Genomic DNA, 27,056 nt, shown 5'->3' with positions numbered 1-27,056 from the left:
ATTGACGCCGAGCACAGCCGACCCACCTGCCGGCCGAGGTAGATGCAGTGTATTTTGTTAGCCGCCAGGTGGCGGGTAGACCTTAAATTCTAGTCGCCAAACAATAAATCTACAAGCCAATGGCGCTGGGCCAGGGCTGTACGCTAAGCTTTTTCACTAGGGGCACACTTGCCCCTAAATGAGAAATTTAGGGGCAAAGAATATTTTTTAGGGGCAAATTTTTAAATAACTATTTTACCATTATAGTAGGGCTGGGCGATATGGCCTCTAAATGATATCGCGATATTTTGACATTTCCTCTAAAGCACTTAAAAATGCTTGATTGAACCCTTTGATGCATACAGTCACGCCAATATGATGATTATAATAAGTCCCTGCAACATATGTTTGCATTATTAAACCATGAAGATGCTTTAAAAAATAATTTAATGAAAATGTACTAAGAGTAGTCTACTGACACACTAATACAAAAAATTATTTACATCTAAGACAATTTATATAAAAACTCTTGGGTGCCTTTTACACAGTACTGTGTTTTCTATCCACTTTAGCCAAACACACACACACACACATATATACACACACACATATATATATATATATATACACACACTACTGTGAGGAAATAATAATCACACAGACTTAATGATTTTAGAATATTTCAGATAATGAAATTAAATGTTTATATCATCAACTATCCAGTTAGTATTTATACTGTGTGTAACATTTGGCTACTTTAAATCATTGAATGTAGAGAGAGAGAGAGAAAGAGAGAGAGAGAGAGAGAGAGAGAGAGAGCGAGCCCCCCTTCGGGTTTTGATCGTCTAAGCTGCCGTAGGTGATGACGTCACACTCGAATGTAAACAGGAAGAGATGGAGACACACAGAGATGGGAATTGAATGATATACAGAAACGAATAACCAATACATATGAAGTTATGTTTAAACTTCTGTTGTCAAGCGTTGTCAATATAACTCACCCCCTTTCCTCACGAATGGAACTAGTCTTGTGGAGTCCGCTTTGACCGTTTTCCAGGGTTAGCAGAGATCGCTAGTTAGCTTAGCATAATCCTAATGGAGACCTTGGTTAGAAGCTACCGTTAGCTCATTGCTTGTGTCAATTAAATTGCATGTTATTAACGGTCCGCGCTGGTCTGTCTAATGAAATTACAACCGCAACATTATATTGCACTGTACACCCCTGGTTGTAGGCTAATGTTTTACTACAATTTGTATGGATTAATTTAGGAGTGAAATGCGAATGAAGGGTTGAAATCACCACTCGCAAGCTTGCCCCCAGATATTATTTTAAACTCGCACGGACCAAATTAGGGGGCAATTTGCGATCATATCATCGCAGTGTACAGGCCTGTGGGCGTGTAGCTATTTTGTACCCTGGCTAACAGTCAAAGGCCTTTTTGAACAGATAGGTTTTTAGGCCTGCTTAAAAAAGTGCAGGCTCTGTGGTGCCCTCAGCTGGATGGGGAGGCTGTTCCACAGGTGCAGCCGTGCAGAAGGCTCGGTCACCCATGGTGCAGAGCCGGGTATTGGGGACCTGAAGGAGCAGGCTACCTGCAGATCTGAGGGTGCGGGTGGAGGATTGTGGACTGATGAGTTCCTGAAGGTAGAGGGGTGCATGTCCGTTTATGCAGTTATGGGTGAGCATCAGGATTTTGTAATTGATCCGGGATGAGACGCGTCTCTACAATTCGTAGCCGCATTTCTGCAGACCCCTCTCTGATTGGTTGAGCCCATTTCTGCAGACCCCTCTCTGATTGGCCGAGCGCGCGCATGCGCATGAGCCGCGACAAGCTCCTCTAGCCAGGAGTCGAAACTCCGTTAAGCTCCAGAGAGAGAGGCTGAAAACACAGTTGTTGCCCGACGGATGGGAGCCGAATCCCGGATCCGAGTTTTCTGATGAATAGCCCCAAAACATGGAGGTCGCGAACGCAATTTATACGCATGGAAGTATTGATTACGCCATAACGAATCATTAAAAAAATATACCGTTAACTGGAATATGTTGTGTGTGCCTTTACACATATGTTGGATAGGATTATGTAATTGGTTTGTCATTAAAAACCAATAATAATCGCTCCCCGGCTTCGCTGACCAGAGCTCTCTCAGATTCAAAGTTTTAATTGCAGCCTGGAACATGCATGTTTCGGAACCAATGTGTAACTAGACTGTTACAATATAACATTTATATTAATTAACCCAGTTAATGCCTTAAGAGAGAGTCTGGTGGTCAATTGTTTCGGAAATGTTGTGTCTTACTAGGGGTGGACGGTATAAACGGTATACGGTATAAACGGTATGAATTTGCTCTACGGTATGGATTTTGAGTATACCGTGTAACCGGTAGTGCAGCTCTAAAATAGCAATGACGTCATGTAACCACAGCGCGACTATTTCACTGGCATTTGCCCCTAAAAATAGATAGAATTAGTCATAGATAATAGATATGTGCGAACTGGAAAAAGTTATTTAGGAGGCTTCGCGCAGTGGGCGTGCCAGCCCCTACCGCACGCATGTAAACACGGGTCTAGTAGTCTAGTGGGACGGGACACGGGAGCTGTCGGCGTCTCCCTGAGCTAACGTTAGCTTAGCTACCGTTACAAAATGACCCAGTCAACTATTCACTTTTAGTTTAATACATGATGGGGCATTGTCTAACCGAACGGTATCTAGTCGGCCAGCTACCGATAGCTCCTGACATCAACAAACGCTCCACAAAGTCTAGTACTAGAGACGTGTATGCTACCTGTTAGCTCACGTTAACACAAGTTAGTTCACCGTTCAAAACGAAATGTCCCATTGAACTAAATAATTCACTGAGGCGTTGTATTAACGTTATATATGCAGTAGCTACAGATAGCTCATGATATCAATGTCTTATAACACTGATTCGATGCGTATTCGAGCTGAGGGCTTGCTAACGTTATAATACCAATACAATAGGGTCCAGGTGCAGCGCCGGAGAATCCTGGCCGTAGCTCTGCTCGAGGCTACTCGAGTATAGGTCCAGGTGCAGCTCCGGAGAATTCTGGCCGTAGCTGGAGGCTACTAGAGTACACACAGACAGTGGAGCTTGTTGCGTGGTGGCGATGTCTCGCAGATAATACCAGTACAAGTCTAATTATATAATATATATATTTTATAAAAAAAAAAAAATTATATAAAATAAAAATTTTTTTTTTATCAAAAACGATGATACCGTGATATATACCGTTACCGTCTATGCTTCAAATTATACCGTGATATAAATTTTAGACCATACCGTCCACCCCTATGTCTTACTAATAATAACTAATTCCTTGGTCAATAGAAGTTTCTTGAGGGGGGGGGGGGAGGAGACACTGTACAAACAAACACAATTGTACATTGAACTATTGACAAAACCATACTAGGTAAATTACTGTACATTGGAGGGGGTTGGGTTAGGATATTTACAGGGGCCAGTGTTGAATTGCAGTCTCCCGTAGGTGTCCCTTGAGAGAGGTTTTGAAAGTGGGTAGTGATCCACATTCCTTTACAGCTTTGGGTAGGGCGTTCCACATTGATGTGGCATAATTGCGAAACGTGTTTAGTCCCTTATTTGAGCCGAATCTGGGTTTAACATGATTTGTGGAGCTCCCTCTGGTGTTGTGATCGTGGTATTCACTGACCTTTGGGAAGTATTTTGACATGTACATGGGTACCTTGGTCGTGTAGTGTATCTTGTAGACCAGGCCCATTGCAAGTTGTTGTACTCTGTCGTCTACTCTAAGCCATCCTAGGTTGGCAAAGTGGGCAGGGGTGAGGTGGGTTCTAGGAGTAAGGTCAAGCAGTAGTCTGACCAGTTTGTTTTGAGATGGTTGTAATTTTGTTTTTAGCGCCTTTGAGGTGCTTTGGTACCATGAGGTGCAAGCATAGTCGTAGTACCCCTGAATGAGTGCTCCTGCCAGAGTCTTCAGGGTGTTCTTGTTTACCAGAGAGGAGATCCGGTACAAGAATCGAGTTCGTTGGTTGACTTTTTTTATTACTTTTTTTATTTTAGAAAGTCATACTTTCTGAATATGATTTGGGAACATCAAATGGGCAGGCCGCGAAATAACAACGTTACAATGTACAGTTTCTGACAGCTGGCTCTGTTGTGAAATGTGCATAACGTTATGAATAAACCGTGAAGTCACGCGAAATAACATTATACGTGAATCTGTTATTATTAGTAAGACACAACATTTCCGTAGCAATTGACCACCAGACTCTTTCTCTTAAGGCATTAACTGGGTTAATTAATATAAATGTTATATTGTAACTGTCTAGTTACACATTGGTTCCGAAACATGTATGTTCCAGGCTGCAATTAAAACTTTGAATCTGAGAGAGCTCTGGTCAGCGAAGCCGGCGAGTGATTATTATTGGTTTTTAATGACAAACCAATTACATAATCCATCCAACATATGTGTAAAGGCACACACAACATATTCCAGTTAACGGTATTTTTTTAATGATTCGTTATGGCGTAATCAATACTTCCATGCGTATAAATTGCGTTCGCGACCTCCATGTTTTGGGGCTATTAATCAGAAAACTCTGATCCGGGATTCGGCTCCCATCCGTCGGGCAACAACTGTGGGTTTTCAGCCTCTCTCTCTGGAGTTTAACGGAGTTTCGACTCCTGGCTAGAGGAGCTTGTCGCGGCTCATGCGCATGCGCGCGCTCGGCCAATCAGAGAGGGGTCTGCGCCTCAACCAATCAGAGGGGTCTGCAGAAATGCGGCTACGAATTGTAGAGACGCGGATGAGACGGGGAGCCAGTGTAGTGAGTGGAGGATGGGGGTTATGTGATCGTGTTTACGGACTCATCAGGATCCTGGCAGCGCTGTTCTGGATGTATTGCAGCTTTTGGATGCTCTTGCCAGGAATCCCGATGAAGAGTCCGTTACAGTAGTCCAGTCTTGAGGAGATAAAGGCATGGACAAGCTTCTCTGCATCTGACAGGGTTAGAGTGGGACGGAGTTTTGATATATTTTTTAGGTGATAGAATGAGGTAGGGGTGGACGGTATAAACGGTATACGGTATAAACGGTATGAATTTGCTCTACGGTATGGATTTTGAGTATACCGTGTAACCGGTAGTGCAGCTCTAAAATAGCAATGACGTCATGTAACCACAGCGCGACTATTTCACTGGCATTTGCCCCTAAAAATAGATAGAATTAGTCATAGATAATAGATATGTGCGAACTGGAAAAAGTTATTTATGAGGCTTCGCGCAGTGGGCGTGCCAGCCCCTACCGCACGCATGTAAACACGGGTCTAGTAGTCTAGTGGGACGGGACACGGGAGCTGTCGGCGTCTCCCTGAGCTAACGTTAGCTTAGCTACCGTTACAAAATGACCCAGTCAACTATTCACTTTTAGTTTAATACATGATGGGGCATTGTCTAACCGAACGGTATCTAGTCGGCCAGCTACCGATACCTCCTGACATCAACAAACGCTCCACAAAGTCTAGTACTAGAGACGTGTATGCTACCTGTTAGCTCACGTTAACACAAGTTAGTTCACCGTTCAAAACGAAATGTCCCATTGAACTAAATAATTCACTGAGGCGTTGTATTAACGTTATATATGCAGTAGCTACAGATAGCTCATGATATCAATGTCTTATAACACTGATTCGATGCGTATTCGAGCTGAGGGCTTGCTAACGTTATAATACCAATACAATAGGGTCCAGGTGCAGCGCCGGAGAATCCTGGCCGTAGCTCTGCTCGAGGCTACTCGAGTATAGGTCCAGGTGCAGCTCCGGAGAATTCTGGCCGTAGCTGGAGGCTACTAGAGTACACACAGACAGTGGAGCTTGTTGCGTGGTGGCGATGTCTCGCAGATAATACCAGTACAAGTCTAATTATATAATATATATATTTTATAAAAAAAAAATATATATATAAAATAAAAAATTTTTTTTTATCAAAAACGATGATACCGTGATATATACCGTTACCGTCTATGCTTCAAATTATACCGTGATATAAATTTTAGACCATACCGTCCACCCCTAGAATGAGGTCTTGCAGAGGTGTGTTATGTGGATGTTGAAGGTCAGGTGGTGGTCAAATCGAACCCCCAGATTTGTTACTGAGGGGGAGAGGGGGATTACCTGGCCGTCAAAGGTGAGATGTGATATGGATGAAGACTGAACCTGGTGGGGGGTGCCAATTAGAAGTGCCTCGGTTTTTTTGCTGTTTAGTTGGAGGAAGTTGCTGTTCATCCATGCCTTTATCTCCCCAAGAGGTGAGGCATGACAGCTGCAGAGGGGTTTGGGACCGTTTTTATGTAGAGTTGTGTGTCATCGGTAGGGATGGGAATTGATAGGATTTTATCGATACGATTCCATTATCGATTCTGCTTATCGATTCGATTCTTTATCGATACCTGATCAATTTATAATTTACATAAATAAATTGGAAATGCAACAGAACTACATTTACATTTACATTTAGTCATTTAGCTGACGCTTTTATCCAAAGCGACTTACAAGTTCTGTACGACAAGCCATCAGGAAGGGCACAACTCTATCAGCTGAGCAACAATGTTCATCAAAGTGTTGTGTGCTACAGTGTAGGTTAGTTTATTAGGACAAGTGCATGACAGTACGGTTAGTTAGGGTTAGATATATTTTTTTATTATTCAGATAATGGTTGAAGAAGTGCGTCTTTAGTCGACGGCGAAAGATTGGACGTGATTTGGCTGTCCTAACTGGGGTGGGTAGTTCATTCCACCATTGTGGTCAAGGACTGAGAATAGGCGACTTCTCTTTGATGACCCTCCCGGAGCTTGGATAGGAGTAGGTCTGAGGCGGCCAGAAGATGCAGAGCGTAGGGGTCTAAGCTGGTTAGAATAACAACATGCAACTTGACATTTCTGATTGTCATTTATTGTTGAGCCCCCATGTCAGAAAAATACAAAAACTGTAAAAAATAAAACATTAACTATAGCCTACACTTAAATAAAATAATGTATTTGAGATTCTCTTAAAATGTATTTATTTTTTTATTCTTAAACTAATTTAATCTATTGAATAACAGGTCGTTATTCCTCTGACTTCTGTCTCACACACACACACACGCGCACACGCACACACGCACACACACACACACAGAGCTCCCTCCCCGGGCCCCTGTCCTATAAGTTATTGTCTTGTGTTGCTACACGGACACATTTGTATGTTGCACCACCACGGTACTTCCTGGCTTACAGTGTACAGACTAGTAAACAAACACTCCGTCTCTTATTATATGTGAACTAAAGAGTACAAGGTTTACACAACAGCCCCCACCTGCTGTTTTATTGTATTTGTACCTGTACTATCCGCTGTCAGCTGTTTATCTCTTTGTGAGCTTGATTAAATAGCGTTAGCTCACGTTAGCTAGCGTTAGCTCCGCGGCAAATTTTAGCTCACCCTGAACTAAATCAATGACTAGGTTCTAAAGCGTTCAAGTAGTTTTCACTGCACATAGAAGTAGCCAAACAGCGGGAGCATTTCGGGAGCATATTACCAAAACCCAGGCAATTTCGAGCCCTTAAGGAATCAAATAGTCTGCCATGGCTACATGCTAACGTTATTGCGCAACTGTAGGAAAAACCTGGCAGCGATAAGGGAATCGAAAGTCACGGGAGCCACACGGTTCCAGGCATCGGCCAATTAGGTCCCATCCCTAGTCATCGGCATAACAGTGGAAGGACATTCCATGTCTGCCGATGACATGACCGAGGGGGAGCATGTAGGTGATGAATAGGATGGGACCAAGAACCGACCCCTGCGGAACACCACAAGCAGCCTGGACTTGTGTCCTCCCAGTGAGACATTTTCAGTCCTGCCTAAGAGGTAGGACTGGAACCACTGCAGTTAGGGCTGTCTTAAATACTTCGAAGCTTTGAAGCTTCGTTCGATGGCACAAGCTTCGAACATAAAAAAAATCGAAGTAAAAAAAATATATATATATATATATAAATTTTTTTTAATTTTAAATTTTGTAATTTCTTTTGCCTCAAATCTTGCGCCTCCATTCCAATGAAACGAAAGTAAGCAGCGCCTTCCCGCCTCCATTCCAATTACACGAAAGTAAGCGGCGCCTCGACTCCACCTCTCTACAACAAGCACGTGGAGATTATCTGTGTTGAAAACAACAAGGACATGTGCAGCAGACATGTCGACGAAGAAGCGAAGCAATGTCGTTTGTTATTTAAGACTGTCGGACAGATTTGTGTTCATTGTGCTGCTTTTTTAAAGTGTCCCGACCCATATAAAAATATGTCTTAATAAAACGCGCTTAATTAAGTCGAATTCTGCCTTTGTCTCTATAAACTACATATAAATATTTATATAATTGTTTGCTTGATAGACGAAGGTTGCAACATAATTATGTCATGTCATTGGCTGTGAGAGCAGCCCCACTGCACCCAGGCAGCGCAGCCGAGTGAAACCTTGTTGGCTGCGTCCCAGTCACGAAAGGGGCTACTTAATTAATTAATCCAATCCACTTTATTTATAGAGCACATTTAAAAACAACAAAGTTTACCAAAGTGCTGTACAAGTCCCACAACATAAGATATATATAAAAAAAAAGAAAAAGCTTTGAATTAAAGTCTAAGCTCGGCCCGAAGCTTCGATTGCCAAAAAAAGCTTCGAAGGTGCGCCCTAACTGCAGTGCATGGTCCGACAGTCCAACAGTGTTGTGGAGGCGCTCCAGGAGGATGGTGTGGTCCACAGTGTCAAACGCCGCTGTCAGATCGAGGAGGATGAGGAGTGATGGTGATCCTGCGTCAGCGGTCATTAGAAGGTCAGGTCATTTGTCACCCTGAGCAGAGCTGTTTCCGTGCTGTGGGATGAGCGAAAGCCTGACTGGAATTTCTTGAGCAGGGTGTTATTTTTAAGGTGGTCCAGGAGCTGGGAGGCAACTACCTTTTCCAAAACCTTGGATAGGAAGGCAAGGTTCAAAATTGGCCTGTAGTTGGCAAGAACCTCCGGGTCCAGGGTGGGCTTCTTTAGGAGGGGGCGGATGATGGCAACTTTGAGAGTAGATCTATGGGGATATGGCATGTTTGAAGGGAGAGGTTAACAGCCTGGGTGATGATTGGGCTGATGCTGGGGATGTTTGACTTGAGCAGGGCAGTTGGAATGGGATCCAGGTTTGCAGGTGGATGGTTTCATTCCTCTGAGGGTTTTTTCAATGTGGCTCTGCTGGACCTCAGTGAAACATGGGAGAGATGGAAAGCTATCAGGTGGCGGGTTAGAGGCAGGGGGAAACAGAGAGGAATAGCCTGGGCATCAGAGAGCGGATGTTGTTTACTTTAGATCTGAAGAAATCTATAAAGTTATTACATCGCTCTTCTGTAGCTTCAGTGGATGAGGATGGTTGTGGCTTCAGTAGGTGATTTATAGTGGAAAAAAGCTGCTTAGAGTTGCCAGTGTTTTTATTGATGAGGTTGGAGTAGAAGTTTGACCGAGCATCTTTCAGGGACTTGCAGTACGCCTTTTGATGGTCACGGAAAGCCAGTTTGTGGACAGTGAGTCCAGAGTGTCTGAGTCGACGTTCCAGGGCACGGCCGGCTCTTTTCATTTTCCGCAGTTCCTGTGTGAACCAGGGGGCGGAGCGTTCAAAATTGACCTCACGTGTCTTGACAGGGCCATGAAGGTCAAAGACTAGGGGTGTAACGGTACACAAAAACCATGGTTTGGTACGTACCTCGGTTTTGAAGTCACGGTTCGGTACAGATTTTCGGTACAGTGGGGGAAAGTTTGGCTTTCCATGTTCCACTCAAGCAGGGCTGTACGCTAAGCTTTTTCACTAGGGGCACGGGCACTTTTTTTTAAAATAACAATTTTACCATTATAGTGCAAAGAAATATGTTCCTGCCTCATTACTGTGGTCCCTTTATTTAACGTTTAAGTGCTTTTGTTTTCAGGTTTGTATCTTTTATAATGAACCAACTGAAGTATAAGGAAATGATGTTCACGAGGTACAGGGATGAGGAAGGGACTTGATATTCACGGGTGTTTACATTTTTATTTTATTTCTTTCATGTGTTACATATATAGTTTTTGTTTTTTTTGTTTTGCATATATATATATATATATATATATTTTTTTTTTAATGTTTTAAATTAGTACACTCATGAGTAGTGGAAAAGGGGTAGGATTAAATAATTGTATACTTCTTCCTACTCCTTTTCGAACATGTAAATTGAGTTATGTTTTGCTTTTGTTTAGTTATTATTTTGTTGAGTTATGTTTTGATTTGTTTAGTTATTTATTTTGTTTGTATTCAGTTACATGTTCAAAATAAAGATTTCAAATCAAGTATTACCACAGCTGCAAACATTTCTTCTTTCATTGATAACAGTGTATTAACAGTGTTCATTAGGGATGGGTTAGGATCGTTAGGATTTTATCGATACTATTACTCTTATCGATTCGATACTGCTTAACGGTTCGGTACTTTATCGATTAGGGATGCACCGAAAATTCGGCTACCGAAAATTATCGGCCGAAAATGGTTAAAAAGGCTCTTTCGGCTTTCGGCCGAAAGGGTTTTAGCACCGAAAATATATGACCGAAAGTCAAATAACGTGTTGTTGTGATGACGTCATCAAAACGCGACTACAGACATACCGATACCGGTAGCATGCGCAACATGTAACGTGAGCAGCTTGGCAGCTCTTCCTGCATTCTACAGCCTGTGATAACTAACTCCTCTTGGGAGTGGGGATGCCCCCCGAAACCCGGTTCTAAACTAAATTAGAAAAAACCGTAGTATTGATCAGCTCCGACGTTAACGGTACTGCTATCAGTAGTCTAGGAGCGGATTAGCTACGGAGCTAACAGTGTACCATCCATCTGCGACGCAACGGTGGCAGCAACAGTGGACACTGAGTAATGTTTTTTTTTTGATCCACTTTTTCTCCCATTTTTTCTATATTTTCTCCCATCCCAATTTCGTATCATCCAATTCAACCCTCCCCTGTCACGAACGCTGTTTCTTGCCTCCCACAAGCCGGCTGCAATGTGGACTAAGTCATACATAGCACAAGTCCCCTCCGGTACTTGAGGTAACAGCAGTCGCATCTTTTCACTTGCGCAGCTCGATCTCTGTGTCGAGGAGTAACACGTGGGAGGCTCACGCTGCCCCCGACACTTCCTGATTCTACTGCGCAGGCGCACCAACCGACTTGTAGGAGTCGCTTGTTCACAACGCCCGATCCCCACCCTTCAGTTTCCCTCCCCGTAATACGGCCAATGTGTATTACTGCGGACGACCAGCTAAACTGAAAACAATGTGGAGAGCTGGATTCGAACACGCGAATCCTAGCGTCTCCACACTGGTGGCGAGTGCCTTGCCCACTACACCACCTAGCCGCCCACGACACTGAGTAATGTTAACGTTATGACGAGTTCATACTACACTACACGTATGAACTCGACATAACGTTAACGTTACTCCGTTTAAATGAAGTGTTTAATTAGCAGCAATCTGTTGAAAATGTAACGTTAACCGGAAATGGAATGCGAGGACAGGAAGTCGTCATCAATCGTTGTAGTCTTTTAGTCTTAACAGTCTGGAATTAATGTATGCATTCAAAAGTGCTGAATACATGTTTTATTGGCCCATAATAGTGATTATTAATATTATTTAAGTTAAGTTTAGCCATAATCATGTCTTTCAGGTAGCTAAAAAAAAACCATATATATATATATATTTATATTAATCATTTTCGGCCTTTCGGCATTCGGTTTTCGGCCAACTGTTTCCTATTTTCGGTATCGGTTTCGGCCAAGAATTTCCCATTCGGTGCATCCCTATTATACTCTTATCGGTTCTTTCTGATTATTTTGCAAGCATTTATTTTCTTTATTAAGAACATAATCGACATTGCTTTATTATTCTTTTATAACTATATTACTGCACATGGCTACTTTTTGATCAATTAATACAAGCAGTCAGATAAATTAACTATTTTGGGACTTTCTATTATTTTTTTTAGAAAGTTCTTAAATCAGAATGTCCCACCCAAATACCCAGCCGTTAAAAACGGTTCAATACTTTTTTAGTAGATACTTTTAGAACAATAGCCTAATGATATATTTTCCATGAGTTGAGTGGATGCATGACCGGAGCAGTGTGTGTGTGAGAGCGCACACTTTGCATAGTGGGCGTGTCAACAGTGTCAGCTGAACTCGCACCAAACAAGGCATAGGGAAATAGTCAGACATCCCAGAATTATTTCATAATACAAAGTTTCTGAATGGATATTTGGATTAAACCAAGTTGTATGCAGTGATGACCGGTCTTTCCCCGCAGAACACAAGTTACGTAACGCTAAACGGGTCGCGCTATGCATGCTTAGCTTGCTAACGTTAAGATAGGAGATAGCAGTGTAACTTAATGTTACACACGTCGCGCTATGCATGCTTTTTTCGAACGTTTCGTTCTCTCCGCTATGATGAGCTCTGCTCTGCTTCAGCATGGACGGCACCTCATTTACCCGTATGTGTGAGTGTCAGTTGCGCGAGTGTGTAAGTAACATCCCCGCTCCCCCCGAAACACGTCCAAGCTCCCCGTCACACCGCTCTGTCGGGACAATGGAATTTAAGAAAGTGTCTTCTGTTAAAATGACAAACAGCATTGACACTAATTCACGGTCGATTAAAAACATTCATTTTATAATCCTCACTCTCAGCAGGAGATAAATGACGTCATATGCGATCGGAGGACATTAGGACCACGTCCACATGTTAAAGTGGCCAAAATCAGTATTGAAAAGATCAGATTCCATGTCATTTGTGCTCTTCACACTGTCGCACAATCAGATCTCAGTCACATGAGCAAATAAATCAGTTTTGGGCCACTTTCGTCTGCAGTCTGAATGTAGCCTTGTATAGAAGGTGCAAACCAGTTGAAAAAATCTCAATCTCTAGGAATCTATTCTTTTCTTGATTTAAACATTGCAGAGAAGTGCTTGGTCAGAAAATGAGAGCAGCTTACATCAAATCCATTTGCCCCGGGCCTTTGAGCAACACATGGATGCAGCTCCTCATCAGGTCAGTGGTAGGATGAGACTGCCGATAACCCCAACCGCAGAGCACTCAACAGGCGAGTAAGGGACTTTTGTTCCCTGATTGACAGCTTGAAAAAGCTTTCACTGTTCGCATGCTGGCACTAGTAAATCTTATCGTAACCATGCCTACCATGCTGACCTCAGACCCTTCAACTGGCAGGGTTACAGAGGGGTGACCTCTGACTCTGCAACTGGCAGGGTCACAGAGAGGGCCAGATACAAAGTCCTAAGTACAATCACTTAGCACACCAGGCATGATGTGACATTTATATTTAGTCAATTAGCTGACACTTCTGTACAAAAACAGACTTGTGTATAACAAAGCCAGCAAAGGGATACACTGACCCTATAGAAGCAGTCTTATTGTTAAAAATAATAATTCTTATAATACATTCAATCCGAATCCCACAGTTAAAAAATGTATATAACGTCGTTCATGAAACCCTGCTTTACAAAGCAACATATTACTATATTACTATATAATACTCTCATATGCTATTTTCAATTAATATCATAAACAACATAAGGAATATTAGCATAATTTTGAGTGGACTGAAGGAATGAGTCGGCGTTAATAGTTTTAAATGCAAATAATTTATTGAAACATAGAAGTGGGGTCGGGACACACACACACACACTGTTTCAACTCACCACCCCCGCATCATATTGTAGTCTGTCTTCAAACTTCCAATCCTCTCGAAACTTTTTTATATTTGAATATCAACATTATCTGTCCATCCTCAGTAATCCTCAGTTTACTATAATATACTCCTGTCCTGAGTCCTGACTAGTGACTTCATCGTCTTTCCAAACTCACGCACGCACCAGGGTTTCCGTTAGAATTTTTTTTTGCAGGTCTGAGTGTCCGGTAGATTGCAATCTACCGGACAAATGGGATAAATTCCGGTCAGAGTTTATTGAGCTTAAAAACAATTGATAGGCCTATATAAAGAATGACATCATCAAGGCATTTATAATATTTTAACTTAAAACTAGGCTACTTTTGCGTATACAGTCATTAATATATTCCAAATAAAATAAGTCACTCGAGACTTCGTGCTGCTGCCGACTTGAGGTGTCGGTGGGCAGTCTGCCCGACATTAAACAGCAGTCTGTTATAATCACATTTTTATGAGCTAACGAATTCCGTTATATTGGACATTTGTATTAATTATATCAAGCGAAGAACTGAGAAATTTGTCAGAGAGAGACGGCAACATTATCGTGGGTTTGCGTGATGACTCCACCTCCCAACGACTTGGTGCTGGTCATAATGTCCTGTGAAAATAATTCCCTCTAAGCACAATTTGATTATTTGAATTGTATTAAAATAGACTAAAATTAAATAGCCTATGCGATGAACGAAACAATCATTACATTTGTTTCATCGTTGCTTCACCAAGCAGCCGGTCTAATAATGACACCGCTGTGTCAGCGCGAGCTGGCTGTTAGATTTACGTGAAGCATGGAGCTGCAGACCGACAGAGCAGCGGTGTTTTTAGGTCCGGTCCGGTCTGGGCTCAGCAGCGCCGCCCACCCAACAGCTGAATTGCCAATGGCTGGATTGGAGTACTGCATTCTGTGGGGCTGCAGCTCCATGCTTCTCACAAATCTAGGAGCAGCAAGCTCGCGCTGACACAGCGGTGTCATTATTAGACCGGCTGCTTGGTGAAGCAACGATGAAACAAATGTAATGATTGTTTCGTTCATCGCATAGGCTATTTAATTTTAGTCTATTTTAATACAATTCAAATAATCTAATTGTGCTTAGAGGGAATTATTTTCACCGGACATTATGACCGGAGAGATTAAATATGTCGGACTTCAACAGATTTTGCTGGTCAAATACCGGTAATTACCGGCTAACGGAAACGCTGGCACGCACACACAGGGGGAAGGGGAGAGTGCCCCCCCATTTCCCTTTCCCCAGTCCACACTGTCTGCTGTTCTCTATGGCTCTGCGCCTCTGCCTCTGATCAGGATTAGCTTGTTAGCTTACGCTAACGTTGTAGTGATTGTAATGGTACATAAACGTTAATTTCGGGCGATGTGGGCATAAAGGAATGGCGACGGTGCAAAGCATGTAGATGCATTTGACCCGTTGTGAGAAGAAAAAAAACACCCAGACTTATTTCGGGTCGTGTAGGCGCACTGCTGTGTAGCTCTGCTTTCAGAAGCACGGACTGGGCGGATATGACTCGCGGAGTTGCTACAGGGTTTTTCAAAATAAGAGTATCATATGAACCGAACGTTGCTAGCTGCCGGAGCCATAGATATTATGACTGGAGCTGCGCTTGGGGCGGAAATGAGACCCGCACAGGATCGATATGAACCGAATGCCTATCGCACCAGTTAGGGCTGGGCGATAAAACGATAACGATAACTATCGCGATAAATTATTTCCTCGAAATAAACATGAAACGTGGTCGCAAAGTTTCGATATATCGATTTTCCAAGCTTGGATATGAGCACGCACTAACAACCAATCCGTGAAGGAGATGGCCGAGAGCGAAGGAGACCCGGAAGGAGACCCAGAGGTAGGACTCACTCAACAACAAGGCTTGCTAGGCTAATTAGCTTGCACGGCGATGTTTTATATATTTACGTGCCGAGTATGTGTGTGGCGTGAATTCTGAGGCCACGTTTATAGTAGTGTGGGGTATACAGTGGACGTCGTTTCAATATATTGTGGCGGAAGAGAGTATTTTAGTGTCATATTTATTACATTGTCATGAGATATTCCGCTTGTCGGCTAACTGCTAACGTGCGCGGACTGATGACGACATCAACTCGACTCGAGACATTCGCTTAGAAACAACAGGCTGGCTAGGATAACTAGCTTGCACGGCGATGTTTTATATATTTACGTGCCGAGTATGTGTGTGGCGTGAATTCTGAGGCCACGTTTATAGTAGTGTGGGGTATACAGTGGACGTCGTTTCAATATATTGTGGCGGAAGAGAGTATTTTAGTGTCATATTTATTACATTGTCATGAGATATTCCGCTTGTCGGCTAACTGCTAACGTGCGCGGACTGATGACGACATCAACTCGACTCGAGACATTCGCAGCAGCATAAGAAGTTAATTAAACTTGACAGACATTATATCGACGATAATTATCGATATCGAATTATATGAAAATAATTTTATAATTTTATCGCGATAACGTTTTTGGTCATATCGCCCAGCCCTAGCACCAGTGCTACTGAAGTAAATCCATTCATCGCACAGACCGATGTTGCTGTAGCACGTGCAACATATATCTCGCACTATAATTAAATTTTGAATGTATAATTCAAATTGATTATAATTCAGTACTGTGTGTATCTACTAGGGCTGACCTTCGAAGCTTTTTTTGGCAATCGAAGCTTCGGGGCCGAGCTTCTATTTTAATTCGAAGCTTTGAGAAGAAAAAAAATCATATTAATAAACATTTTAATTTTTTATTTAAAAAAAAATGTATCTTATGTTGTGGGACTTGTACAGCACTTTGGTAAACTTTGTTGTTTTTAAAATGTGCTCTATAAATAAAGTGGATTGGATTAATTAATTAAGTAGCCCCTTTCGTGACTGTGACGCAGCCAACAAGGTTTCACTCGGCTGCGCTGCCTGGGTGCAGTGGGGCTGCTCTCACAGCCAACGACATGACATTACATAATTATGTTGCAACCTTCGTCTATCAAGCAAACAATTATATAAATATTTATATGTAGTTGATAGAGACAAAGGCAGAATTCGACTTAATTAAGCACGTTTTATTAAGACATATTTTTATATGGGTCGGGACACTTTAAAAAAGCAGCACAATGAACACAAATCTGTCCGACATAGTCTTAAATAACAAACGGCATTGCTTTGCTTCGTCGTCGACATGTCTGCTGCACATGTCCTTGTTGTTTTCAACACAGATAATCTCCACATGCTTGTTGTAGAGAGGTGGAGTCGAGGTGCCGCTTACTTTCGTTTCATTGGAATGGGGGCGGGAAGGCGCCGCTTACTTTCGTTTCATTGGAATGGAGGCGCAAGATTTGAGGCAAAAAAAATGTAAAAATAAAAAAATTTATTCTTTTTATTTCTTTTTACTTCGATTTTTTTGTATGTTCGAAGCTTGTGCCATCGAACGAAGCTTCGAAGTATTTAAGACAGCCCTAGTATCTACAAATCTTTCTGTTTAAACGGCTTTAAAAGGCCACCCAGAGGGTCGTGGCGACAGCAGAAAAGCTCATGGGTGTCCATTTTAGTCAATTGTATCAGAGCATCATCCAGGACCCCAGTTACTCTGGGTATCAGGGTTAGAAATTAAAAAGTAGCCGATAAATTCAGTCGCGTCCTGCACAACGGCGCCGCCCCCAGTCCCCCCCACACACACACACAAGCTACTGCATCAAAGTTACTACTAAATATTCAACATTCTCTTTTGAGACTCCGCTTCAGACTCTTTATCATTTGGCACTAAAAGCTAAACATTGTCACCGATATGGCTGTCCGCAACATGTCATTAATTGTGTACGCGAGCCGCGAGGTGGTCGCTCAGTGACTACGTTAACATGAGCTAGGTTAGCTAGCATGAGCTACCGAGAGATGGAAGACTAACGTTACTGGTGAAAATGTGATTTACGTTGGAATACTCCTTTGCCAACTTGCTGTACTTTGCTTGCAGGTCTGCTGCCATTATTGCTGGATTATGAATAGCCCCAACTTTAGCCAAGGTAACGTTATGGCTAAACCTTTAACGTTAGTTAACGCTAGCTTTCGGTTAGCTGTTCAATGCTATTAATAACACAACCAAGCGAACCCATCACAGCTCCCCGTCAACACCCCTCTCTCGGGAAGATGGCATTTAAGAAGGTATCTGCTGTTAAAATGACACAAACATTCGTTTTGTGGCATTAACGTTATATAGTTAGTGTTACACGTTCAATAACATCAGCATATTATTTACCCGAAGATAGCAAGTAAGCAAGGCATTACTCCGTTCATAGCTCAGTTCCATTCCGTTCCTCATTCCGTACCCAACTACCCATTCTGCAATCTGTTAATAAAGTTTTCAACCAGACAAATGTATAGAAAGGCTTTGTTTTATTATAACATTTGTTGCAGTAAAATCATTGTGTCTCGTTTAGTCATCTTGTGGAGCGCTGGTCGGCGGGCAGCTAACGTATTAGCTTGTTGTGGTTCTCGCAAGCAGATCAATGGCGGCATGCCCGGAAGTAGAAAATGAATAAACGCTTGCCGATTGGTGGTAAGAACAGCAGGAGGTGGGTGCTAGCGGTGTGACGTAATTGGCAGAATCGACTGTCAATCAAAATGGTTCTATTGCATTGGTTGAGAGCGCTGGTTGAGAGAATAGTATCCATCTGCAGGCCGCCAGACGATACTGGGAGAGGGATAGTGCTACATGGCATGGTGGAATTAATAATTAATACCATAAACATATTTCTTGATGTTTCCTTTTTTTAAGTAAGTAAAGAGGCCTACAAATACAAACATACACATACAAATATACAGTAGTTTCAGTAAAAAAAAAATATATATATATATAAAAAAAAGATATATAAAAAATAAAAATTACAAATACTTATTTTTTGCCACAAATATTGGTATCGGCCGATTGTGTTAGTTGAACAATCGGTATCGGTGGCCAATTTTCATATCGGTGCATCCCTACTTACAACAGAGAAATAATCTACCAAACACAAATTTCCAAACTTTTAGTTTTATGTTTAAAATATTTTTTTTATATATAAGTAGGGCATGGGCAAATACGCAATAGCGGTTACCTTTTTGTAATGGGCCACACTCATTGCCATGCCCCCTTTTAGCCAATTGGCACGAACTAAGCTACTGTGCATTAGAGGATGATGACCCGTGGGAATCCCGAAAATATGTCTTTTTATTATGGTAGAGTAGAGTAGAGGATGACATCTTTTCGGGATTCCCGCGGGTCCGGCGGGAATCTCAAAGATGTCATCCTCTACTGTGCATGCTCCAGCTTCCGGATTTACAAAGGACTACACTGAGGCGACAAAGGTTGACCCCTCATACCAAACAAGTAGGGGAGGGCGAGGATTTACTAGATTTGGCCAGACACAAAGATAATTAATCAGTTGTGCCTCAAACTGGTACATTAGTTTAACAAATTGTATTGCAAGAAGTAGTGTTATTGCAATTGTAACTGATACAGAAACAGACCCCCCCCCCCCCCCCCCCCACACACACATGCACACACACAGACAGAAAAGCCATATTTAATGGTGAGATGCAAGGAAACTACACTTCTCAGTCTCGCAAGTCTCATCACAGATATGGACACATTACGACGCATGGGTAACATATCAAGAAGTCCTACATTGTGGTCTCAGCCTGTCACTGTATCATGCTAGGCCCCACCATATAGCCCCATTCTGAGGTGTGTGTGGTGTCATCACTAGTGTGTGTTGAAATAATACAGATAGCTAATTTGTGGTACTCAGTCCAAACGAACAGCAAGGCAAGCTTAGTGTGGTACGTGTGGCACGCCTGCAGAGGAGCAAAGGGACATTCTTTCTGTTGTGATTGTATTAGCCGCCCTCAGTCCATTGGATTATAGCTTGCTGTTTGTGGGTTGTAGTGCCATTTCAGCAGTGTGGGCCTCGTTTGAGTGACATGTGCTTGAGCTGCACTTTCTTTTCTCTGCACCTCCCTTTTCACGTCCCCCTGTTGGATCCGCTGGGAGGATTAACCGTGTGGCTAGTGAGTTAATTTCACCTTTCCGCCATCGCGCTAGACAGCCGCCACTATTATCCATCGATGTTGCTTGATAACAAGAAACACAAGAATAAGACTTGGGTTCTAACGTACACTTCCCTTATGTTTTAGTACAACCCTTTTAAAATATACACTATTGACCCTGATATTTCATAATGAGCCCAATTTGTCAGTTAGAAACTCGAAGGAGTAATTTCCCTCTTTTCTATTTAGCTGTCAATGTGTAGCAAGCAGGGAACAAAATAACTACCCACCAAGCGCCAATGTCGGGCAGATTTAAGGTTTGGCGAGTAACAATGAGAGGTCTGCCTGCCACCTGGCGGGTAACAAAATAGTAATGTAAAATAATTAAAACTGCGGGTGTGTTTCCTCGCACGTCTTATCTCTCCTTGTTTACCGACGCCGCATCCACTGCATCTACCTCGGGTGGTACCGGCTCGGCACTGCGTCAGTTAGGAGTTTTCGAGGCATTTGCCAGAGTGACTAAATAGAACCGGGACAGCAACAAGTGGCGAGCACTTACAACCAGGGCTCGAGACGAACGATGTCCCGTCGTCCCGGGGACGACCAAATATTGATTTGGGATGAACAGAAATCATTGCCGGGACACAAACGGGACGAAGAGTATTTCTTTAGCCGACTGTCAGTGTGCGCACATATTGCTGTCAAACGGTGCGTGTCTCGTGCCGACTTAGTTGACAGAGAGATGGCAACATTATCATGTGGGGTTCACTTAAGCCTAAACGTTGCGTGATTTGCCGAATCCAATGACTATCTCCGCCGTCCCAACGCAGCGATACGCTAATCCAGCATCAAGCTCCCACCCACCATTCTGATCAGCAAACCACAGCCCCAAATGTATCTCGACATCGAAAAAGAAAGGTTAAAAAATGCCAGGAACTGGTGATACTTGCTGTGTGCGTGAACATAATCCCTTGGACATGAACTGACGGTACGTTTTTATTGATATATCATTGGGATCCCCCTCCGAAATTGGTCAACTCGTCACCATGCATTTTGGCCGGAGCTTAAAAAAGCACGGTGGACACGGTGGACACCTTACGTCTGTGTTTATAATGAATTAATGGTAAAACTTATTATATTGAAACATAGTGCGAGCACTCACAACAACTATTCACACAATTTAAAACAGCCCATATTTATTATAGTTGACAGTCGCACGAGACCACTATACAAGATCCGCGAAAATATCAGAATGTTATAAAAATAAACGCTATACTGGCATCCTCTCAGTGAAGAGAGCACCGCAAATATGCTGCGCTATTTGAAGAGGATAAACACAGCAGAAGAAGATGGAGAACAGACACACACTGACCAACAGGGAACTGCATCCAACAATACAACCCCTGACTCTAACGTAAGGACACATTTAAATAACAGAAGTGTAATGTTGTGCGGCTACGTGGCGTAGTGGGCAAGGCGCTCGCCACGAATGCGGAGACGCTGGGATCGCCTGTTCGATCCCAGCGCTCCACATTGCTTTCAGTTTAGCTGGTCGCAGGGTTCGAAATTAACGGGGGCTTGGGGCATAATGCCCTTGAAAATGGACAAAATGCCCTATATATATATTTATCCGGTAATGGAGCGTCTGTGTATCGTACGGTTCAGATGACGCGCAAATAAAAAAATTCATTTGGCGGAGCCGGTGTTCTGCCCTGGCTGCAGGCAGCAGCAGCAGCACTGCAGCCCAATAGGGTCCAGCTGCAGCCAGGTGCTAGTCAGTTTGTGTAAAAATGGCACGCACAATATAAATCAATCTTCATTACGACTTTAAAAACATAGCCACATTACATAGGCATACACACATCTTGCCATAGCGTTAGCAGTTTGTACAAAACAACGCACGTTTTAACTATGGTAGCCCGACGCAGCCCGCAAGCTAATACTGTACAGTCAATGAAATGTCACCGTAGCTACTACTAGCTACTGTAGCAGAGGAGGAAATGGGAGTCTGAGAGGCGGGGTGTTTAAAGACAATGATAGGCGTTTATTCAACATCCAAGAAGGCTAACATACAACTGTGTTTTACTAACTCCAACCGGGACTATTACCGCTGTCCCACTGCATGTTGATGTTATGAACTCCTCCTAACGTTACCGGAGCTGAAGGTGCCACACGCTAAAATGTCCACCGGGACCCGCGCCAACCCATAGATAGTTCCAACTCACCGAATTACGTAATCCACCACAGTTGCACTCAATATTTAAATAATGTTAGTCTAAATAAATGTAGACCGAAACATAATAATTTCAAGCGGAAAACGAATCTTTCCATTAAGAACTGACAATCAGGGGCGGCTACGTGGTGTAGTGGGCAAGGCGCTCGCCACGGAATCTGGAGACGCTGGGCTTGCCTGTTCGAGCCCAGCGCTCCACATTTGCTTTCAGTTTAGCTGGTCGTCCGTACTAATACACATTGGCCGTATTAGGGGGTGGGAAACTGATGGATGGGGATCGGGCGTTGTGGACAGCGACTCCTACAGGTCGGTTGGTGCGCCTGCGCAGTAGAATCAGGAAGTGTCGGGGGCAGCGTGAGCCTCCCACTCGTTACTCCTCGCCACTGAGAGATCGAGCTGCGCAGGTGAAAAGATGCGACTGCTGTTACCTCAAGTACCGGAGGGGACTTGTGCTATGTATGACTTAGTCCACATTGCAGCCGGCTTGTGGGAGGCAAGAAACGGCGTTCGTGACAGGGGAGGGTTGAATTGGATGATACGAAATTGGGATGGGAGAAAAATATAGAAAATGGGAGAAAAAAGTGGATAAAAAAAAAGAACTGACAATCAGGGAATTTAAACATGGTTGACATTGTTTTTGTGTTTATATTAAAGAAAGGAAAGTCTAGTGCTGGCTGAGCATATTGTTTGTTTGCACTAAGTTAATACTTTGACAAATGTAGCCTATATTTTTCAGTCAGTTCGGTCTTTGTGTGCCAAACATTATTTAAGGCTGTAAACACTGTAAACCTTTTATTTAATTTTTAATAAATGAGAAGCATGTTTAGATTTGAGTGTTAAATTTTTTTTAATAAAAATTAGCGTATATCGAACTGAAAACCGTGACCCCAAAATCGTGATACGAACCAAACCGTCCATTTTGTGAACCGTCCCACCCCTACCGTTTATCATACAAATTCAGTGCCCCCGAAATACAAAAAAAAGACCCCGAAAATCAATTAAGGGGGGCAAAAAAAGCCCCTGAAAAAAAATGTTAATTTCTAACCCTGGCTGGTCGTCCGTACTAATACACATTGGCCGTATTAGGGGGTGGGAAACTGATGGGTGGGAATCGGGCGTTGTGGACAGCGACTCCTACAGGTCGGTTGGTGCGCCTGCGCAGTAGAATCAGGAAGTGTCGGGGGCAGCGTGAGCCTCCCACGCGTTACTCCTCGCCACTGAGAGATCGAGCTGCGCAGGTGAAAAGATGCGACTGCTGTTACCTCAAGCACCGGAGGGGACTTGTGCTATGTATGACTTAGTCCACATTGCAGCCGGCTTGTGGGAGGCAAGAAACAGCGTTCGTGACAGGGGAGGGTTGAATTGGATGATACGAAATTGGGATGGGAGAAAATATAGAAAATGGGAGAAAAAGTGGATACAAAAAAAAGAAGTGTATTGTTATCCGCAACGCCCCAACCCTGGACACCTTCAAAACTGCTCTAAAAACACACCTCTTGACCAAGGCTTTTCCCCATCAGTTAGTTTAGATTAGATTAGGTCCATTATCCATTATCCCTAACCTTCCCTCATCCCCTTTTTCCCCCCCTATTTCCCTAGCCCTATTTTTTGTCCTGATTGTGAAGCGACCTTGGGTTCTATGAAAGGCGCTATATAAATTTGATTTATTATTATTATTGGAACTGTATATTATTGACACATTCTAGTTATAGCTGCTTATTATCTTTGTGCTTACAATAATCAAAAGGTACGGTACACAGTTGGTCTCCCCCTCTGTGCCATTATAAGCACAAAATATGTCCCCATATGATCAAATTGACGTTGATATAATATTATATATATATAAAAAAAAAATTGGGACGGTTTACATTCACTTTGGGACAGTTAAAACTGTATTTCGGGACGGTTCTGGGACGGTGGTGAAAAAAGTTAGTCTGGAGCCCTGCAGTTTTATTTGGTTGCGGAGATGGTGCCCTTCCGGACTGTAGAAAAGCAGTCATTCAGAGCTATGCTTCAGTCCTTCGACAAGCAACTGCCGGGCAGACCATATTTTTGGGAAACAATAACCTACCTGTATTCGGTCTGTGCCGAACATTGGTCACCACGTTTTCTCAGAGCTGGCAGAAGGAAAGAAAACTACTGTCAGAGAGAACAGGATGAACTCAAAATGCACCGAAAAAGCTTAGTTCTGATTACCGTAGTTAAATTAAATAGCCTATATAGCCATTTTAATTTGTATATGAAATGCTTCAGTTTAATTAAATATATTTTTCCGTTAACGTTAGTAGGGCTGCCGCGGTATTGATTTTTTCCTTACTGCACAAATTTGCGAAGCCATTCAACCCACCGCTGTAACCGCAAAAAAAGTTTGAATGCATTTATTTCTGTAGTAGTCTATTTTATAGCCTATATATAGCCTTGAGTCTAGTCTAAATGTAAAAGTGAAACACAGACGACATGGGGCCTAAAAAAAATTATCGTTTGGACTACTGTACTATTACAGGTATTGAAATGAACAATGCAACTTCCTTATACAATTTTTTCTTCTTTTTTTTCTTCTAATAAATAATTAAATATCGATACTTGGCGTCCCTGTATCGATACAGTATCGCCACGCAAAGTATCGCGATACTACTACGTATCGATATTTCCCCCCACCCCTAATAGTAACTGCACCATGTGTGGTGTGATTGATAGTGACTGCACCATGTGGTGTGATTGATAGTAGGGATGGGCATTTTAAAGAAAAATCCATATCGATTGATTGCATGCTATACTCGATTGATCGTGTATTACTCAAAAGTATTCTTTAACACTTTGAGTGCCGGGACACGTCTTTTCACGTCTTTGCTGGCCATGCTAAAGTTGCCGGGGGACGCTGTACAGCGTCCTTATATCAATATTTCAAAAATCTGCCATCGGATTCATAATGTCCCTCCGCTGGCCTGAGATCCACCAGCAGGACCCACTGAGCTCTCTGGCGGTTCAGGAGCGCCATCTGGTGGCCGATCGGCGCAATCGCCAAACAGGATGTTGAATAGAGGTTGTCATGACCGCTATGGTTCATGGGACTCTGGCTCGTCACGCTACACGGTGATCGATTGGCAATAACTCGATAAACAACATGATTTGGACGTATATACCATTATACAAGCTGGAGATGGACCGGGTAAAAATATATCCCATAATGATAAAATTTCTACTCGACGATGATCGCCCAACGGCGCGCGGAGACTGGGGTGAGTTTCAGCGTGTAACGTTACCGTCTTAGATACTAACTGCTATTATCAACATTTGACCCACATTAGATGATTGGTATAACGCTGCCCACGGAATTATAAACGCCCCCTCGCTAGGGCTGCACGATTAATTGTTTTTTAATCGAAATCGCGATTTGGAATGATGCAATTATCAAATCGCCAAGCCTGCAATTAAAAAAAATAAAAAATAGAAAAAGGATTTAACCAGGAAGTCCCATTGAGATACAAGATCTCCTTTGCAAGGTAGACCTGGCCAAGATGACAGCAATAACATTTGCAATACATCACACAGCAATAAAATGTGCGATACATCACACAAGAACATAATAAATGTGCATGTAATTGTATACAATACATCACATGTAAACACAAAGCAGAATAGTCTACATGATAGTAAAAGTGTATAATACAGGGTAATACAGTAATTTTGCAGTTGGGACCCGACTACAGAAAGCAGCAACATTCTTCTTGTAATTTTTTTTTAAAATATGTTATAATCGCATCGCAAATCGCAATCGCAATATCTGTCAGAATAATCGCAATTAGATTATTTCCCAAAATCGTGCAGCCCTACCCCTCGCCCATCCGGTCAACATCAGATGATGTGTAGTAACTTCTAGAAGTACGTCTAGTTGGAATTTTTTATATCGCGCTGATTGCCATCAAACTGTATTTCATCATCAACATAATGCATTTGGGGCTATATATCACGTTCTGGAGAAAGCTGCAGAAAGAGATGAAAACATACTTATACATTAGACCATACTTTACTATGAATATGTGAATGAAAAAGTTTAACGTTGCTACACAATGAACAATACATATAGGACTTTGAATGGGCCCTAATAATGGCAATGTAGCAATAGAATTTAAAAAGTTATAGCCCTGCAAAGAAGGGGACTTTCTCCATAGACAAATAGCGCTGGCAATCTATGGTATATCATGAATTTAACCTTAGGCAACCAAAGTGTTAACAAAAAAAAAAGTGAATAAATATATATATTTTTTTACTTGTTTTTGTTCATTCACGTATATATGTTTAAGGAAACCAACAAACCGTTATAATCTTACACATACATGTGAAAAGATATAAATAAAAAAATTTCATAAAGATTTATAATTTAGATTTTTTTTCTCTCATAGCTACGAGTAACGCCCATCCCTAATATTTACCCGACCATAGCAAGCATTAGTCTCTTCATATCTCTTAGTTCCTTTTAGGGCTGCAACGATTAGTCGACATAATCGACGATGTCGATTATAAAAAATCGTCGACGAGGAATTGTTGCGTCAATTAGTCATTAAAAAAATAAAATACATTTTTTTTTTTTTTTTTTTTTTTTTTTTTTTTTTTTTTTTTTTGTTTGTTGCACTACCTATCTTTGTGAAAGTGGCTTCTCAGCTCTGGTCCAGCCAGCTGAAGACTTCTTAGCTTAACATAACAGACCGACAGTAAGTTTGGGGGAACTAATGGGATAACTGGGGATGTTGTTTGGTCCTGACAAGAGTCTCAAAGCAACTCTGAGGTCATGCTCAATGTCCAATCTGTTCCTCTGCTCTGTCTTCAGCTGGACCAGAGCTGAGAAGCCACTTTCACAAAGATAGGTAGTAGGGGTGGACGGTATAAACGGTATACGGTATAAACGGTATTAATTTGCTCTACGGTATGGATTTTGACTATACCGTGTAACCGGTAGCGCAGCTCTAAAATAGCAATGACGTCATGTAACCACAGCGTGAC

The 27,056-nt window shown here is 42.4% G+C and overlaps 1 protein-coding gene across 3 annotated transcripts in view; it reads left to right on the top strand.

The window, feature by feature from the left end:
- usp10 (ubiquitin specific peptidase 10) overlaps positions 1 to 27,056 on the top strand; it is a 105,320-nt gene that overhangs the window by 9,581 nt on the left and 68,683 nt on the right. The window lies entirely within an intron of this gene.

The sequence above is a fragment of the Notolepis coatsorum genome (genome assembly GCF_963971535.1).
Source record: "Notolepis coatsorum genome assembly, chromosome: 20".
Lineage (NCBI taxonomy): Eukaryota > Metazoa > Chordata > Actinopteri > Aulopiformes > Paralepididae > Notolepis > Notolepis coatsorum.
This window is presented reverse-complemented; position numbering and strand designations above follow the sequence as displayed.